A 20,790-nucleotide genomic window follows, 5' to 3' on the forward strand; every position below is an offset into this window, starting at 1 on the left:
GGCCTAACGGTGTGCGGGACCGTAGCCCAGCTTCATGGAGACGGTTGCGAATGGTCCTCGCCGATACCCCAGGAGCAACAGTGTCCCTAATTTGCTGGGAAGTGGCGGTGCGGTCCCCTACGGCACTGCGTAGGATCCTACGGTCTTGGCGTGCATCCGTGCGTCGCTGCGGTCCGGTCCCAGGTCGACGGGCACGTGCACCTTCCGCCGACCACTGGCGACAACATCGATGTACTGTGGAGACCTCACGCCCCACGTGTTGAGCAATTCGGCGGTACGTCCACCCGGCCTCCCGAATGCCCACTATACGTCCTCGCTCAAAGTCCGTCAACTGCACATACGGTTCACGTCCACGCTGTCGCGGCATGCTACCAGTGTTAAAGACTGCGATGGAGCTCCGTATGCCACGGCAAACTGGCTGACACTGACGGCGGCGGTGCACAAATGCTGCGCAGCTAGCGCCATTCGACGGCCAACACCGCGGTTCCTGGTGTGTCCGCTGTGCCGTGCGTGTGATCATTGCTTGTACAGCCCTCTCGCAGTGTCCGGAGCAAGTATGGTGGGTCTGACACACCGGTGTCAATGTGTTCTTTTTTCCATTTCCAGGAGTGTATTTTTGGGGACGATTGCTGGGGATGACATATTCCAAGTGTGCTTTTCTGTTCGTAAAATGTGAGGTGTGGTTGTGACGCTTTATTGTAAGCTTGCATTCTTACATTTCCCTCCACTGCGCTCTACAAAGCGGTTTTCTGTGACCAAATGAGTACGGAGAAAGAAGTTTCCGACAAAAGAAACACAGACTGTATATTCGAAAGTCATGAGACTAGTAACATATTTTTCTGAGATGGTGTTTCTTCTCAATCTCATTTAGCGAAAGGGTAAAATAAATTTCCACCAGTGCGGATTCCCAGCTTTGGGTACGGAATTTAGGAGCTGTCTTCTACGTAACGTGAGAGTGTCTCCCACTGTACTTCCGTACCTCTGGGCGTACATAAACTTGATTTATGTTGAAGTCCATAATAGGGAGGATGAACTTGTTACTGGCGCGGATAGCGACGGCGTGCAGGTGGCGGCGGCTCGGGTCCTGAGCGATCTCATCCATCAGAGGCGCAGCCGGCCAGCCGCACCGCAACAATCCGCCGCCGTCCTCCACTCGGCCAGTTCACCTATCGACCACGCTGCCTGCCTCCGTGCCCCAGCCTTTGTCTCGCTGCTGCAATCAGCGGTCTGAGCTTCTACCAGCGAGAATCCGTCTCTACATGTACATCTACATCTACATCTACATTTATACTCCGCAAGCCACCCAACGGTGTGTGGCAGAGGGCACGAATCTCTCTAATTTTAGATTCGTGATCTCCTCGGGAGGCATAAGTAGGGGGAAGCAATATATTCGATACCTCATCCAGAAACGCACCCTCTCGAAACCTGGACAGCAACCTACACCGCGGTGCAGAGCGCCTCTCTTGCAGAGTCTGCCACTTGAGTCTGCTAAACACCTCCGTAACGCTATCACTCTTACCAAATAACCCTGTGACGAAACGCGCCGCTCTTCTTTGGATCCTCTCTATCTCCTGTGTCTACCCGACCTGGTACGACTGTTTTGTAAGCCACCTCCCTTGTTGATGGACTACATTTTCTAAGGACTCTCCAATGAATCTCAAACTGGCACCCGTCTTACCAACAATTAATTTTATATGATCATTCCACTTCAAATCGTTCCGTACGCATACTCACAGATATTTTACAGAAGTAACTTCTAATAGTGTTTTTTCCGCTATCATATAATCATACAGTAAAGGATCCTTCATTCTATGTATTCGCAATACATTATATTTTTCCATGTTAAGGGTCAGTTGCCACTCCCTGCACCAAGTGCCTATCCGCTGCAGATATTCCTGCATTTCGCTGCAACTTTCTAATGCTGCAACTTCTCTGTATGCTACAGCATCATCCGCGAAAAGCCGCATGGAACTTCTGACTCCAACTGATGCACGCTATATCCCCTGTGACTCGCCAAAGCAATACCGTAACTACAGCGACAAGACACCGGGGTTTGTTCAGGGATGTTTTCTGAGTCTTGTGATATATCCTGACGTGACAGAAGTCATGGAATGCCTCCTAACATAGCGTCCGACGTCCTTTTGCCTGACGTGGTGCAGCAACTCGATGCGGCATGGATTCAGCAAATCGCTGGAAATCCCCTGCAGAAATACTGAGCCATGCTGCCACTATAGCCGTACATAATTGCGAAAATGTTGCCGGTGCAGTATTTTGTGCACGAACTGGCTGGCCTCTCGGTTATGTCTCATATACGTTCGATCGGATTCGTGTCGGGAGATACTGGTGGCCAAATCATTCGCTTGAACTGTCTGGCATATTCTTCAATCCAGTCGCCACTAGTTCTGGCCAGGTGACATGAGATCGTTGTCTGCGAACCTGAAGTCCATGAGTGGCTGAAAATGGTCTCCAAGTAGCCGAACATAACGATTTCCTATCAATGATCTGTTCAGTTGGGCCAAAGGACTCATTCCATTCCATTTGAACACAGCTCACACCATTATGGAGCCACCAATAGCTTGCACAGAGCCTTGCTCACAATCTGGATCCATGGCTCCATGGGGTCTATAACTGACAACTGGACTAATCTGACCGGCTACGGTTTTCCAGTCATCTACGGCCCAGGAGGGGCTCTGCAGGCGACGCCGTGCTATTAGCTGCTGTCCTCTGCTACCATAGCCCATTAACACCAAATTTCGCCGCACTACCCTAACCGATACGTTCGTCGCACGTCCCACATTGATTTCTGCAGTCATTTCACGTAGTGTTGCTGGTTTGTTAGCACTGACAACTCTTTTGCAAATGCCGATGCTCTCGATCGTTAAGTGAAGGCCGCTGCTTTGTCTGAGGTGAGTGATAATGCCTGAAATTTGGTATTGTCGGCACACTGTGGATCTCGGAGTATTGAATTCCCTGACTGTTTCCGAAATGGAATGTCCCATGCGTGTAACTCCAACTACCGTTCCACGTTGGACGTCTGTTAGTTCCCGTCGCATGGCCGTAATCATGTCGGAAATCTTTTCACATGGATCACCTGAGCACAAATGACAGACCTGTCAATGCACTGCCCTTTTATACCTTGTGTACGCGATACTACCGCCATTCTTATATGTGCACATCACCGTCCCATGACTTTTGTCACCTCGGCGTAAAGATCGCGGTGGTTACCGACGGCTCGTTACAGAGTAATAATGTAATTATGAATTATTCGGTTTGTTACTCCATTTTTTTTCTTTCTGTGAAAATCGTGTGAACTCATATACAAGTTGCACATCGACCAACTCTTTATCAGTAAACCTATCCATACTGCAGTGCATCGCTGTTAATGCACAACAATAATGGAGAAACAAGCTAGAGAAATAATCGAGTACTACTGAAGGCACGCTTGAGGGCTAAGAGTAAAGCAGGCATTACTGTTGTCAAAATAAAGTACCTTCAGGAAGAGGAACAACTTTATTTCCAAACTACACACACACCGCATACCGTGCACATTTGTACTGCAGTACAAATACCTTAAGCACACTACAGATACAAAAATAAATGGAAGTAGGAAATCAGACTAGATGAAATTACTCTGCAACAAGCCGCGGAAGGCCACGGGTCCACAGCAACACAGTCAGAAAATATCCCAGAACAACTGACAACTTTTGTCGATGGAGATTAGTTCAGCCTATATATAGTGATGATGATGTTTGGTTTGTGGGGCGCTCAACTGCGCGGTCATCAGCGCCCGTACACATTCCCAATCTGAACACAATCCATTCTCGCCACTTTAAATGAATGACGATGGAATGATGAGGACAACATAAACACCCAGTCCTCGGGCAGAGAAAATCCCCAACCCGGCCGGGAATCGAACCCGTGACCTCGTGATCCAGAGGTCGCAACGATAGCCACTAGAACACGAGCTGCGAGCTGCGGATAGCCTGTAGAGGGATTACGAATTACTGGACGATTTCGTTAGATTGTTTTTACCAACACGGACCATACGTTCCTGATTTTGTCGTTGTCTTAAAGAGGAGATTTTAAAAACTGCCGTCAGACTTTACGTGTAGTTATCAGCATCATGTGCAACAAAGTAGATTTAGAATGGCAGTCCCATACTTGCTAAGCACTGTCATGTATTTCCAGTGTAACGTTACTGGGGATTGTGGTGCTTTTCTCCTCAGTTACTGCAACCCAGTTGAATGTAGAAAAATGCGAAGTTCATCCTTAAAGGACCACGGTAGTTATCTGGTGGCCGCGAATGCTGAAGTGGTTTGTTGTCTGCGGCTGATTCGCTGCCATTGTATCTGTATTGAGCTATCCATTTACACATTCCCAGATATACCAACGCCAGTGTGGTAGGGCCCCATTTGGTGAATGACGAATCCTTGTTACTCTTCTTCCACTGTGAGTTTTGGCCTTAACCAAGTAACTTCCCAGAAATACTTAGTTTAGAAATGAAGCGTAATACTCGTATGTTTAAGTTTGATCTGTCAAGTTGGAATTCAACAGTGCAAATTTTCTTGGTACTCTCTACCTGGACTTTCCTAGATAAACCAAATATTTCTTTCTACATCTATAGCGAAGTCTTCCTCTGTAGCTGAGTGGTCAGCGTGGCTGACTCTGTCAAGCGGGGTTCGAGTCCCAGCACTGCCAGGATTTTTCTTTGGTAGGAAGACTATTGCTAGGTGCACTCAAGTTCGTGAGGGCAACAGAGGAGCTACTCGACCGATTAGCAGCGGTTCGAAGGTAAAGAAACTGAGAACGACCGAGAGAGCGGTGTGTTGACCAAGTGCCTCTCCATACCACATCCAATGACGCCATTGATACTGTGGAGGGTGACACCGGGATAGGTCCGGTACGATTGGCCCTACTAGGGTCACAACAAATAACTTTATCTTGCCTACTTTCAATAAACTATCATCCTGCCCGATAATATTCGTAACTTCACTCCAAAACGCCTGCCGTTTCACGGACTGTAAATGTTCTAATGGGATGTGATACAGGAAGCTGACTCTTAGTGTGTCTGCACAGGAAGGCCCAGAGGTACAGGGCAAAGTGTCACGGCAGACGACGACACAGCAGGCGCGTTTCGGGAAGCCATTGTAGGTGCTTGTCCAAGAGGTAGGTTCCAACAATTATTGTTGGGCTGCCCGTCGCTGATAATGGACAATGGACGAACCTGAGGACAAGATTATTTACGAACCAAAAGGACTCGAAGGTTTGCCGAACTCGAGAGATAACCGGGAAACTAAAAGCTTCTTAGAAACAGAATGCTTTTAGAAAATTTGTAGCCATTATATATTTATTTAGCATGAAAAAAGGTGTTTCGTTGCTAAAAAATTATTTTATTCTTGATTCACACTCTCTGAGCTTGCCGGTAGATGTAATTAACGCCCGGAAGGAATGTTGTAGAGTGCGAGGTGTGGCAGAGAACACTTTGCTGCTAGACCTGATGTGACTACTTTCCTTCGAAAAGTCAATCAGGACTTCTGGTACACGCGTAAACAATAACTATCAGAGTCACTGCTGGTAGATGTAGAGACCAGTTAGCTGCCTTATTCAAGCAAACGCAACAGCTGCCGTCAAATACGGTGCCATCATGTCACTGGATATTAAATTCACTACGATGTTCCCTTAATAATTGGTCTGATAATGTTTCGTTCGTCTCAAAGTGATGATTAACTGGAAGGAAAATGACACTGAGATTTCCATTTAAATGATGGCTACGTTATTTTTTTATATTTTAAAAGTTAGTACGTGATGAGAAGGAGCCACTTGTTTCAGAATACGTTTTATGAAGTCCCACTGCAGTCTGGTCTGCTGATGACAAATTTCAAGATAAATTTTGTGGAAATAAAAGCAAATATACTATGTAAGCTAAGCGTCGTATTTGATACTGATTGGAAATGTGGCACAAAAGTGGAATTATGGAATTATCGTTGTCCACGAATCCAATTAGTATAAATTAACTACTGAGGCTCTATGGTATAATAGACGAATCACTACCTAAAATGTCTGCAGGATGCTGCACTTCACGACTTCCTCACTAGACTCTCCAAATTGATTTCTCTAAGCCTCATTAGAAACTTTGAGGTACTGTATCCACTGTACACTTACTTATTTTTCATGTACACTTTTTATTAATGACAAATGCTCATGCTGCTTTCGGATTGTCATCGACTTTAAGCTGGCGGCTAAATCTGTCAGAAGCTTCAACAATTTAGTCTTTCGTACATGTTTACCTACGTATGTCTGCAAGCGAACACAAATGTTGAATTTGAAAGTTGGCTACTTTGAGATGACGGTGTGATCATGCTTGTATTTACTGGTCTATAACAGTGTATCAGTTTGCCCTAGTGCAGTTATATGTGAACATTTTGGCATCTGATTACTTCCTAGTAGTACTAAGACAGTGAAGTTGTAAACTATGTCATTGAAAGTACATGATGAGACAAAACGCGAAGACCAGTTTATAACTGCATGTTAGCTCACGAAACAGCAGTGGCGTGGATTCGATAAGTTCTTGGTAGGTTTCTGGACATATATGGCACCAGATGGCTATGTACAGATCACACAATTTCCGTAAAATATGGACCGATGGATTGCGGGTGCGGAGCTAGCTCCAGATAGGGTCGCAGAAGTGTACCACTGGTTTCAGATCAGGGGTTTCTGAGCCATTTTTGACTTAAATCTAGGACGGTGGCCACACTGCACTTAAACGAAATTGAATACATTATGTCACAGGCCATGCCTCGCTTATCACTTATTTGTGGCTTTTTTGCTTTTTTATTGCATTTGACATAAGTCTACGTTTTGTACTCTAAATCATACGTGTTTTGAGACATAGTACAATTTTATATTGGTACAAAGTTCGAATTTTCATTCGCTGTCAGAGGTTTTTAAGTGTACTTGCATTTTACAACAAGCAATCTGCCTGTGCTTTTACTCGAACTCTATAAGTATTTTGAGTAATAATTTTATTGATAAATATTTTAATTTCATTTGGAGATGTCACACTTACCTATCTCTGTGTGGAACCTTGTCCACCATTGACTTTTGGCACTTTTTCAGCTCATATTCGGAGCATAACAAAGTGACATTTGCGTATTACAAAGATTGGTAGTTTGATACAATGCAATACAGATATCATAAAACCATCTTATTCCTCGTAAAATGGAGTTTCATCTGTTCGTTTGTCTTTGGCTATGTTGTGGTTTCTATATATTGTACTTTGAAGCATTACTATTATATCTCAATATTACTTAAGTAATTGACTGTGGAAAGAAATGGAAAAAACATTATGTATAATTTTAGAGTGCCTTGGAACCATAGTTCCCATTGGTAAATGCTGCAGCCTCCCTCAAAATTTCGTTTTGCATAACGGTCACCAGGCCTATTTCAACTGTAATAAAAAGCATTATTAGCCAGTCAGTGTCATTGACCATATTTCTCTAGTGTAGAACACGACGCGTGGTCTTCTTCCGCCTTAAGCTGGTGCTTAGTGAAGTGATGTATTACTGGAAAAGTTGTAAAAATTTCAGATGGTCATAGATCGATCTGTGAACCATGAGTAATGTAGTCTCAAGTAAACCTACGATGTAAATGCCAGTTCTAAACATTTCATTAAAAGTATCATTTTTAGCGCCATTTCTTATGCTAAGTTTGAAAATGTGATGTCACTGTGTGGCATACGTGTGAAACATAACCGCTTATATATCCCATATCGAAAGGTGATTAAAAGAAGCTAAATTAGCAAGTCGATAACTTCGATTATACTTTTCTAGTGTACAACTCGATGCATTAACTTCCCACCCTTACAATGGTGCTTGTTAGGTTTTATTTTCGGCGTACTCTCATTTAGGCGTTGGATGAAATATCAACTGCCTGCTTCGCACTTTCCATTTGTTTCGAACAATTAAAGAATAATTGAGATGTGGAGTTACTGTGGCAATTAATTTCAGAGCTCATATTCATGCTTTAGGCGTCAAGTGTAATTTATCCGTTAAATGCATTCTTCCTGTAGCTTACAATAATCCAGAACTGCCTACTTGTCTTTGTCAGCTACCTCTGCTTGTATGCTTATCATAGTATTTTAAGCAACATGGATTGTGTTCAGTTATAGGCTTGGAGAGGTGCCTTTTTGTACGTAGCATCATTTAAGGCAAAAAATTAAATGTTATCAGCCTTCTCAGCAATTTTTTTGTCACAAGTGTTTTGTAACAACAATGACGTGGAGGCACTTAATCTGAGAATCAATAGTCATCTTTTAGACATTAGTTTTGATACCTATGTGTGTGTATGGAAATAACATTGCGACACTTGACACAAACATTGCATTTTTGTGTTGCTGAGGTACTTTTGCGTGTGTTTTAAATGTGGAAGTAACATTATGACAATTGACAAGCATCATATGTTTTATAGCCCAATTTACGTGTGCAAATATTTAACTTGAGGGTCCCTTGTGCCTTACAGCAAGTGTGGTCCAGAGGTCCAACTATGAATGCTCAGAAGTGATTCCTAACCTGTACATTCGTAGGATAAAAATGTGTGTGTGTGTGTGTGTGTGTGTGTGTGTGTGTGTGTGTGTGTGTGTGTGTTTGTGTTTCTGTTGCTGGCTGTGAAGCTCACACATACATGGAAATACTGCAGGTTTCACTCTTCTCGTAACTTTGTTGATAAATAATTTTAAACATGATCTAAAAGTTTCGTATCATTGGGATTCTTTTGAACATGGCAAAGACGGTTACTCTAAGGCTACACTGTGTTTCCTTTTAATACCCAGAAAATTACTGGGAAGTGATGGGTTTCGTTTTAATGTCTGGTGCTTTCAACCTCTGCCGACTTTGCAAGAAAAGATATGATGTCATTGACAAAGGGACGAAGCTTGTGACTTCATGTTTTCAAAGTAGTTTGGTAGCGCTAAGTGGTCGCCATCTTGGATTTAAGTACAGACTGGGGCAGAAGACGTATAGACATACTTCTCACTATCATGCACCACCGTCTATTGTAACAGAGCCCTGATTTTGTGACACGGACACGGGGAAGGCATAAAAGTAGGAAGGAACGTAGATGGTGCGTATTAATAATGTTCACATAGTACACAGTTGCCATGGTGTCTTTGACTACTACCACAAGTCCATGGAATTTCCAGTGGATGTCTCCCATAGCATAATACTACTCCTGCTTGCTGAAAGCCGGACGATGACATATCTGAATAGGACAGTCGACATAGTGTAACAAGATATTTGATTTGTCCGATCAGATGACACGTTTCCATTGAGAAATTGTATAATCTCGATTAAACTGTGTGTACTACAATCGTAACGGACGACTTCGTTGAGCCAACATGTGGTGTCATCTGCTGCATAGCTCCATTTTCAACGATGTGCGCTAAACGGTGTGCTACAAAATTAGCATGCATCAGCACAGTACTCCGTCGTAGATCCACCACTGACGGCCACCTATCCTGCTGGAATGGGTAACCTTCCGACCTCCTCGTTTTGTGTTGAGGTGTCGACGTCCAACACCATGTCGACTACTCATGGTTTCACAGTCCTTCAACCACTTTCCATAGCGACGCAAGACAATAGCATGCTAACAGCTGAAGAGCTTCGCTATTTCAAAACGTCTCTTTCACAGTTGCGCGGGCCATAAAATCGGCCCTTTGTCATACTCAGATATACAAGTGGATTTCCCCAACTACGAGTCGTATCGCTAGAGTGATTCCCCATTCGTCTCTGGTCGGTTTATATACATTAACGAACCAAAACGTTATGATTCCTGACCACCGCGAGGTTGAATGCCTCCAGGTAATGTTACGGGCATTTGATGCAGTAAGGATAGAACGTAAGCGTAAGAGAGACGAACGGGCAGTCATTGTAGCCGCAAATGCGGAGATCCACTGATACAAGCGGTTTTGACAAAGGGCAGATTGTTGTGACGCTGCGGGTGGAAAAGAGAACATCTGAAACGGAAAAGCTGGTCGCCTGTTGGGGTACTACAATCACGACCACTTATAGAAAACGATTGAAGGATGGTGAAATAACGAATAGGGCCTGTGGTACTGGAAGACCACCTCTCATCACAAAACGTAGACGTCGGAGGATCCCCTGTTGTATAATCCGAAACAAGCAGCGATTTGTGACAGATCTGAAGACAGAGCCGCGTGGGGTAGCCTCGCTGTCTGGGGCGTCTTGTCACGGTTCGCGCGGCTCTCAACGTCGGAGGTTCGAGTCCTCCCTCGAGCATGGTTGTGTCTGTGTCCTTAGCGTAAGTTACTTTAAGTTAGACTAAGTAGTGTGTAGGCCTAGGGACCAATGACATCAGTAGTTTGGTCCCATAGGAACTTACCATAAATTTCTGACGACAAGAGTACATTGCTGGTGCAGGCACTAGTGTGTCGGCACACACCGTCCAGAGACCATGGTCGAACGTGGAGCTCCATATCACACGACCCCTACGTGTTCCTATGTTGGCCCAAGGATATTGTCAGCTATGATTGTAGTGGACACAGCATCACGGAGTTTTCACCGTGGATCAATACAAACGTGTCGTCTACCGAGTGGATGGCATTTCTTGTTGCACTAGGTCTCTGGCTGAGTCCTTAGATGCCGTCATCCAAGGGAATGGCTGCACGAAACAGGCACCGTGCCACAGATGCAGGCCGATGAGTGCAGAATTATGCTGTAGGGTATATTGAGTTGGGCTTCCATGGGATTTGAGGAGGTAATTGAAGGCATAACAGCGGTGAACTACGTGAACATTACTGCGGACCACCTACATCGCTTCATGCTTGAAGTCTCCCCTACAGCGAATACATCTTCTAGCGGGATAACTATCCGTGGTCTTAGCCAAAAAAATATGCCTGATCTGTACCCACTGCAACCCTTCTCAGGTGGCAGATGCGTGCCATTAAACCGCCATCCCATAATTTGCGGGAATTGCTTGACCTGTGCGTCGACATTAGGTGCTACATACTTCTGAAATCTTGTCAAGGACTCCATGCCAAGCAGAATCTCTGTGGCATTGCGTTTGAAAAGTGGAACAACACGCTATTAACAGGTAGTCATAACGTTTTGGCTCATCGGTGTTCTTTCCATACCACATTACACGCCTGCAACAGCACCAAGCAGCAACCTGTCTCTCGGTGCGGCTGCTCTAGCGCCTGAAAGTAGGCAAACTCCACCTGTTGGTGTCGAATGAGCTGCCTAAATCTCGTGCGCTAGAGTAGCCTCGTGGCTGCATTGGAGTCGAAGTTTCTGACTGGTACATTTTTAATGTGCTCAAAAAGGTGTGTGGGTGACACCGAGAGCGATTCTTTAATTTTGTTGCGCAGTGTAGAAGGTAAAAGCCATCTGCAGGATGCTACAGATGAATTAAATGGTGCACAGGATGTGTTCTAAATTCTAACATGTATTACCAGTGGGAAACGGCGGCAGACGTATTGTGGGACCCATTTCGTCCCTCAAAACTCCCTACACGGTAATACACGTTGTCCCACTCATACCTCCCTGATTTCAAGGACCCAGGAGAGAAAAACCACAGTAGATACGGCAGTGAAAAGTGCTCCACATTGTAGAGCATCTACAAAAAATAATATTCCCGCGTCAGAAGTGCCAAGTATCGTCTCCAGAGCGCAAAATGGTCGCATGAAGTGAAAATGGTGGCTCCACAGCAGCGCGTGCAACGTGTAGTGTGGTTTGCAGAAACAAAATCGCCGATTACTGTGCAAAGAAATTATCGTCGTGTGTGTGAATGTGATACACCTGATGTGAGAGCAATTAAGGAATGGTGTAGGAAGTTTTTGGCAACAGGAAGTGTTCTGAAACATTCTGGCGGTGCACATTACAGAGTTTCAGAAGAGACAATGGAGGACATCAGACAAACGTTTCGCAGAAGCCCACGTAAGTCAATTCGTCAAGCATCTAGGCAACCTGATGTACCTCGATCAACATTGTATCGTGTAATTTACCAGCGTCTTCGTATGTGTGCTTACGAAGTGCAAATTCTGCAACACCTGAAGCCGAAGGACAAACCACGCCCACAACGATTTGCTGCGGATATGCTGCAGCGTGTTGATATGGATGCCAGCTTCCTGGAAAGATGTTTATTCTTAGATGAGGCAACATTTCATCTATCAGGATGGGTTAATAGGCATAATGTTCGGATTTGGGGTTCGCAAAATCCACACGTTGTCATTGGGCATGTTCGTGATAGCCCTAACCTAAACGCCTGGTGCGGGCTAATGCACGGCAGTATTGTTGGACCGTTCTTCTTTGCGAAACAAACAGTGAATGGGTCACTGTACCCGGACTTGTTGGAGCAGTTTGTGTACCCTTAGATACAAGATTTGCAACCCAACATCGTTTTTCAACAAGATGGAGCTCCGCCACATTGGTCAACGGCTGTTCGCAAGTTCCTGGATAGGAAATTTCCCAGTCGTTGGATCGGACGCGGGGACCCATTGTCTGGCTACCACGTTCACCCGACACTACGGCGCTTGATTTGTTCATGTGGGGATTCGTGAAGTACCGCGCGTATGCAACCATAGTGAATGATACTCCTACGTTGCGACATCGTATCGCTAATGCGATTGTAACGATAAAAGAGCAATTGTTACAAAGAACTTGGCAAGAAATTGAATATAGACTCGATATTCTTCCTGCAGCAAATTGTTCACATGCAGAGGTGTTTTGATGATAAAGAAATAAATTCTTTGAGATGCTCTAGAGTGTGGTACATTTTTCATTGTCGTATCCACTGTGTTTTTTTTCTCGGTCATTGAAATCAGAGAGATTTGAGTGGGACAATTTGTACATACACCACATGTCTGAACCCCGCCTTGTTGGCATCGGAACGCACCTCGTACTATTTTCGAGGTACTCGTGGTGAGCCATAGACATATACCAATGTGTATTGCGCAATGCTGGATTTATGCAAAGGTCTATTAGCGGCGGGCGTATGGTTGCGGAAGCAAAATGGACGCTGAGAGACCTCGATCGGCATTTGTACTTTCGGTAGACTTGGTAAAAAGATGCATGTAATTTGAAAATCGCCATGACTGCGAAGACATTTATTCATGGAAAAATGTTTGCGGTTACCAGCGGAACCTCGAAAGACGCCATTCCTGCACATCTTCGTCCGAAGCAAATTGGGCGGAGGGGGGTGGGGGGGTCACAAATATACACTCCTGGAAATGGAAAAAAGAACACATTGACACCGGTGTGTCAGACCCACCATACTTGCTCCGGACACTGCGAGAGGGCTGTACAAGCAATGATCACACGCACGGCACAGCGGACACACCAGGAACCGCGGTGTTGGCCGTCGAATGGCGCTAGCTGCGCAGCATTTGTGCACCGCCGCCGTCAGTGTCAGCCAGTTTGCCGTGGCATTCGGAGCTCCATCGCAGTCTTTAACACTGGTAGCATGCCGCGACAGCGTGGACGTGAACCGTATGTGCAGTTGACGGACTTTGAGCGAGGGCGTATAGTGGGCATGCGGGAGGCCGGGTGGACGTACCGCCGAATTGCTCAACACGTGGGGCGTGAGGTCTCCACAGTACATCGATGTTGTCGCCAGTGGTCGGCGGAAGGTGCACGTGCCCGTCGACCTGGGACCGGACCGCAGCGACGCACGGATGCACGCCAAGACCGTAGGATCCTACGCAGTGCCGTAGGGGACCGCACCGCCACTTCCCAGCAAATTAGGGACACTGTTGCTCCTGGGGTATCGGCGAGGACCATTCGCAACCGTCTCCATGAAGCTGGGCTACGGTCCCGCACACCGTTAGGCCGTCTTCCGCTCACGCCCCAACATCGTGCAGCCCGCCTCCAGTGGTGTCGCGACAGGCGTGAATGGAGGGACGAATGGAGACGTGTCGTCTTCAGCGGTGAGAGTCGCTTCTGCCTTGGTGCCAATGATGGTCGTATGCGTGTTTGGCGCCGTGCAGGTGAGCGCCACAATCAGGACTGCATACGACCGAGGCACACAGGGCCAACACCCGGCATCATGGTGTGGGGAGCGATCTCCTACACTGGCCGTACACCACTGGTGATCGTCGAGGGGACACTGAATAGTGCACGGTACATCCAAACCGTCATCGAACCCATCGTTCTACCATTCCTAGACCGGCAAGGGAACTTGCTGCTCCAACAGGACAATGCACGTCCGCATGTATCCCGTGCCACCCAACGTGCTCTAGAAGGTGTAAGTCAACTACCCTGGCCAGCAAGATCTCCGGATCTGTCCCCCATTGAGCATGTTTGGAACTGGATGAAGCGTCGTCTCACGCGGTCTGCACGTCCAGCACGAACGCTGGTCCAAATGAGGCGCCAGGTGGAAATGGCATGGCAAGCCGTTCCACAGGACTACATCCAGCATCTCTACGATCGTCTCCATGGGAGAATAGCAGCCTGCATTGCTGCGAAAGGTGGATATACACTGTACTAGTGCCGACATTGTGCATGCTCTGTTGCCTGTGTCTATGTGCCTGTGGTTCTGTCAGTGTGATCATGTGATGTATCTGACCCCAGGAATGTGTCAATAAAGTTTCCCCTTCCTGGGACAATGAATTCACGGTGTTCTTATTTCAATTTCCAGGAGTGTATTTCTTCAGGGTTCCAAAAATATGTAAAGATCAGGGTTTTATGGAGAACGTGTAAGGGCTTCCCAAAGAAAGTTCTGCAGCGTACTCGAAACAACATGCACGCAGGCTCCGGAAAAGTCATTACGACCTGCAAGGGCCTGCTGCTCCATTGACCTACTGCATCAAGGTGTCGCAACTAACTTACTGCGGTACGCGGACACTTCGCAAAAACTGAAGTGCGTCATCAAGTCCAAACGACCAAAAATGTTGACAGACGGCATCATTCAGTGGCAGTATATGTCCGCCCACATGTTGTCAAGGTTGTTTCAGCTGCGCTGCAGAAGTTTATGTGGGAAGCTATGGCATAGCCTCCTCTAAAAAGGAGTATAACTCAGTCGTCGATACTCAACAATGGAGAAGCGCTATCTGCGCTCTTAGAATCGCAATTATTATTATGTTTGTCCCTTTGTACAAGAAGAATGAGTTAATTGTTCACGGTCTGAAACTGATACAATTACCTGTAGTAATAATAGAATTTTGCTGAATATATATGAAATTAATAATTGTAAATGTGTTTCTGTCAGTAGTGAGTACCTATCCTGCATATGATTCAGCACGTAATAATTAAGGATACCGCATGCGTAAAGCGGAAAATCTGGGTTCGAGTCCTAGTTAGCCACAAACTTTCTTCTGTCACCACTGAATTATTTTAATGCCCTTATGGCGGCTTTCATCATTTATATTTATTATTTACAGGAGCAACGGGCATACCATTAAGCTGTCCAAGAACGCCTAAGTTCCGAGTCTACAACTACATACATAGTCCACAAACCACCATGTGCATGGCGGAGGGTACCTTATACCGCTGCTAGTCATTCTCATTCCAGTTCCACTCGTAAGTGGCGCTATAGAAAAGCGACTGCCAACATGCTTCCGTACGAGCCCTAATTTATCTTGTCTTGGAGGTCCTTTCGCGAAATGTACGTTGGCAGCAGTAGGATCGTTCTGTAGTCAGCCGCAAATCATTTTTCTATAAATTTTCTCAATAGGATTTCGCGAAAAGAACGTCGTCATCCCTCGATGGATTCTCATTTGAGTTTACGAACGAGCTCCGCAGTACTCGCTTTTGATCAAACCTACCAGTAACAAACTTCGCTCGATCTATTTCATACTGCTACCCAACGGTGCGACTAGATACTTAACCGATGTGACTGTGTAAACAGCTCACTGTAATACTGTATTCGAATATTACGGGATGGTTTTTCCTACTCATCTATACTGACTTACGTTTCTTTATATTTGTAGCAAGTCAAATAGATATTCCGTCTGATTCAGTCTGTATCCTCCTACAGTCACTCAATGACAACACTTTCCCGTACGCTTAAGTGTCCTCATCAAACAATTCCTGACTGCTGCTTACTCTATCCGCCAGATCATTTATATGTGTAGGGAAAAAGAGTGGTACTGTCAGTGCCTCTGTGTTTCCTCCTTCACGCTGAACATTTAAACACAGCGGTTCTCCCAACATGGGAATAGGACCGTTGAAAGGGACGGGATTTGTAGGCTAAGATAGCGTAAAGGTAAAGCGACACCTGGCGAGGTTAGACTCCTGGTCGGGGCACAAAATTTCAATTGTCACTTCAGATCCTAATTATTTGTGATCAGCAACTGTTGTTATGACAGTCTTTGATGTCGAGATTTATGCACAAATTGCCAAAATCAGTTTTATGTGGGTACACCGTTCAGTTTGTTGGTATGCCTAGAATGATCATTCCAACCTTAGACCCTGCATGCACTGCCACTGCGTTTTCAGCAGGAGAAATTGGCCGCCAGACTGGTGTTCAGTATTGAAATGTTATTTGTAACTTCAACCACTATAGTGAGATACAAAGCTTTGAAAAGCATTTTAGTGGCCACCCACGATCAAGAATACAAGAATGCAACAGAACAGTGCGTTACCTTTGAGTAGGCAACTGGAAGGACTGTGTTGACATAACGGTCGCCACACAAAAAACGTTATAACGCACACCCTCCGCCCCCCTCTCCAGCAACGTGGTGTGTCAAGGAGGCAATGAAACATCTGAAACCTGAAATGGAAGAAGGGTCAATTCCGTTGTGCTCTGCATCAGCAATCCTACGGAGTTTGTCTGATTGTCGTAGAAGGGTGCGAAGACGGCCAGGTTCCAATGCGCGTGTCGTCATGCAGCGTCACGGATATAACAGGGAAGTGGCTGAACCACGTTTTGGGACAGTGTCATGTAGGGTCAGCTCCCATCGCTATCCATGGTAGTTGAGAGCTGTACCGTTTTGAGACGGGATCGTGCAGCCTGTTATAGAACCCAACATTCAACGCTTCCGCGACGTGTTGTCTTTCTAAACGAGTACATCGTGCCCACCTCGTGAAACGTTCTTCAAAAAAATAAAGAGGCAGGACTCATCAGCTGACTAGCACGAAGGAGTGACATCGTTACCACACACATTCGAATGGCCTTCTATTTGAGAATATTTATTATATACAGGGTGTTACGAAATGGTACGGCCGAACTTTCAGGAAATATTCCTCACACCCAAATAAAGAAAAGATGTTATGTGGACATGTGTCCGGAAACGCTTAATTTCCATGTTAGAGCTCATTTTAGTTTCGTCAGTATGTACTGTACTTCCTCGATTCACCGTCAGTTGGCCCAATTGAAGGAAGGTAATGTTGACTTCGGTGCTTGTGTTGACATGCGACTCATTGCTCTACAGAACCAGCATCAAGCACATCAGTACGTAGCATCAACAGGTTAGTGTTCATCACAAACGTGGTTTTGCAGTCAGTGCAATGTTTACAAATGCGGAGTTCGCAGATGCCCATTTGATGTATGGATTAGCACGGGGCAATAGCAGTGGTGCGGTACGTTTGTATCGATCGACACATGTCCACATAACATATTTTCTTTCTTTGTGTGTGAGGAATGTTTCCTGAAAGTTTGGCCGTACCTTTTTGTAACACCCTCTATATATATATATATATATATATATATATATATATATATATATATATATATATATATAATGCTTGTTATTATCATACCATTTAAGTATCTTTATTGCATTAAGCCAAAATCATAAAACATAAATGCTCATTTTCTGTGTTATGGATAGAATTGGAAATCATTTCTTATGAAAGACGTAATAAAAGATTGCACTAATACTGTTGAGTAATCGCCAGAAAACGAAATGGTACTTTTGCCAATGTTCTGTCATTCGCAAAAAGAAAGAACTGTCAGTACGGTGCTTCATCCTGTTTGTTACCGTTTTAGGTGGCCAATTCTATAAACGGCAACTGTCGTATTAATTTTAGGCATTTCGGGAAAATTACGTTAACGGCACTTCTTCATATGTAATACTAATACAACACGTCGGTCAGTTGGTAGAAGCAATTCTTGGCCTCAACTATAACTCAAAAAACTGTAACTATTGACTCCATAGAGCATTGTACGTGATGGCAACAACTCAGCGGTTTGCCCTCTGTCACGGCTGAGATAAGGGTGTGCGTGATCTAAAAGTACACTATATGATCAGAACCAACGAACACCTATTAGTGGACATTAATATAGGGTGTGTCCACGGTTTGCGTATATGACGTCTTGAACTGTGCTTGGGACAGTTTGAATGCTGTACTAGGGACATTTTGAATGAGGTGTCTGAATGTCTGTTGAGACACGGCAGCCAATTCTTCTTCAAGGGGCAAAATCAGAGGAGGTAAGCGATATTGGATGCTGGAGTCTGGAGCGAAGTCGACATTGTAACTCATCGCGGAAGTGTTCTATTGGCCGGCCGCGGTGGTCTCGCGGTTCTAGGTGCGCAGTCCGGAACCGCGCGACTGCTACGGTCGCAGGTTCGAATCCTGCCTCGAGCATGGATGTGTGTGATGTCCTTAGGTTAGTTAGGTTTAAGTAGTTCTAAGTTCTAGGGGACTGATGACCACAGCTGTTAAGTCCCATAGTGCTCAGAGCCATTTTTTGTTCTATTGGTTTCAAGTCGGGCCTAGAGGCTTTAGAGAAAGTTATTGTCCGCAAACCATTGCCTCGCAGGTGCAACTGTATGACAACGTACGTGTTCATGCTGATATCAACAGTCTCCGTCCGAACGGGTCTTGGAAGGCCCATCGGTACCGACCGACCGTCGTGTCACCCTCAGCATTAAGGCGTCACTGGATGCGGATATAGAGGGCATGTGGTCAGCACACCACTCTCGCGCTAGTTGTCAGCTTTCGTGACCAGAGCCGCTGCTCCTCCGTCAAGAAGCTCCTCAATTGCCCTCACAAGGACTGGCTCCGCTCCTCTTGCCTACAACTATCGGCAGACCGGAGCGGTCACCCATTGAAGTGTTAGCCAAGCCCGACATCGCTTAACTTTGGTGATCTGACACGAACTGGTGTTACAACTGCGGCAAGGCTGCTGGCTGACACAATAAATCAGTGGTTTCTAAATGTTCCTCTACTGTACATAGTACACAATTCTGTAAGATGCGTTCGCATCCTCCCGCAATTAGCATTTCCTTATGTACAATAAAGGAACCACATCCAATCACAAAAACAATCCTATTTCGGTCACCCTGTGGCCATCTTCAGTGCTAAAAGTCATGTGAAGGACCACTTACAGTAAGGTAATGTCCATGCCTTATTATATGTAAGCTTGGATAAATTTTCTCCTTACATGTGTGAATGCTCCATCTATTCGACGATGGAAGAAGCATGGATTGTTGCAGGAGATTGAAATCTTTTGGCATCAGGCGTCGTGTCGTGTAACACTGCTTAATGTATAGTTGGCCACGAGAAGCTCCAGTTTTGAGAATGGTTTGAAAATCATTGGGATTCTGGTTGTGTACACCGATCCCAAGGGACGCACTGGTCTGACAGTCAAGATCTATTTACGATTACACTCCTCCCAGATGGCATTTGACCATAATGTTTCTGGAGACAAATGTAATGCATTTCCCATATTATTACATGATATAGTTACAGTTTATAAGGTTTGACACCAGACTGTGTAAATTATAATGTATTTGTCTACGAAACTTACAAGGGTGGACATTTTAAAGCAGAAAGATTCGACGTACTGCTGACAGTGGGGTGACTTGTAGCACCATCCATGTCTGTTCCAATGCCTTTCATTGTACTTAGTATGTTGCAGGATTTTAAAACAAATTTTACTGACTTTGGTATTTGAACACCATGTTTACCATTTTTAAGTTATGTTGAGTTGTAAAATGTGCAGCAGTAACTGACGCCACTGTTCAGTCCACACAGTTACCATCTTGTATAACTATAGAATATTGGTCACTGGGTTTAGTTACAGCGATCTTTTTTATTTTATGTACAAAAGTCTTAGAAAACATAAAATAATAAATAAAATGATAAAACTTACGAACTGTAAACTACAGGTAATACGAAACTTCCTGGCAGATTAAAACTGTGTGCCCGACCGAGACTCGAACTCGGGACCTTTGCCTTTCGCGGGCAAGTGCTCTACCATCTGAGCTACCGAAGCACGACTCACGTCCGGTACTCACAGCTTTACTCCTGCCAGTACCTCGTCTCCTACCTTCCAAACTTTACAGAAGCTCGCAGCAGAGCTTCTGTAAAGTTTGGAAGGTAGGAGACGAGGTACTGGCAGGAGTAAAGCTGTGAGTACCGGACGTGAGTCGTGCTTCGGTAGCTCAGATGGTAGAGCACTTGCCCGCGAAAGGCAAAGGTCCCGAGTTCGAGTCTCTGTCGGGCACACAGTTTTAATCTGCCAGGAAGTTTCATATCAGCGCACACTTCGCTGCAGAGTGAAAATCTCATTCTGGAAACATCCCCCAGGCTGTGGCTAAGCCATGTCTCCGCAATATCCTTTCTTTCAGGAGTGCTAGTCCTGCAAGGTTCGCAGGAGAGCTTCTGTAAAGTTTGGAAGGTAGGAGACGAGGTACTGGCAGGAGTAAAGCTGTGAGTACCGGACGTGAGTCGTGCTTCGGTAGCTCAGATGGTAGAGCTCTTGCCCGCGAAAGGCAAAGGTCCCGAGTTCGAGTCTCGGTCGGGCACACAGTTTTAATCTGCCAGGACGTTTCATATCAGCGCACACTCCGCTGCAGAGTGAAAATCTCATTCTGGATACAGGTAATACATTTGT

The sequence above is a fragment of the Schistocerca americana genome, chromosome 1, assembly GCF_021461395.2.
Source record: "Schistocerca americana isolate TAMUIC-IGC-003095 chromosome 1, iqSchAmer2.1, whole genome shotgun sequence".
Taxonomy (NCBI): Eukaryota; Metazoa; Arthropoda; class Insecta; order Orthoptera; family Acrididae; genus Schistocerca; species Schistocerca americana.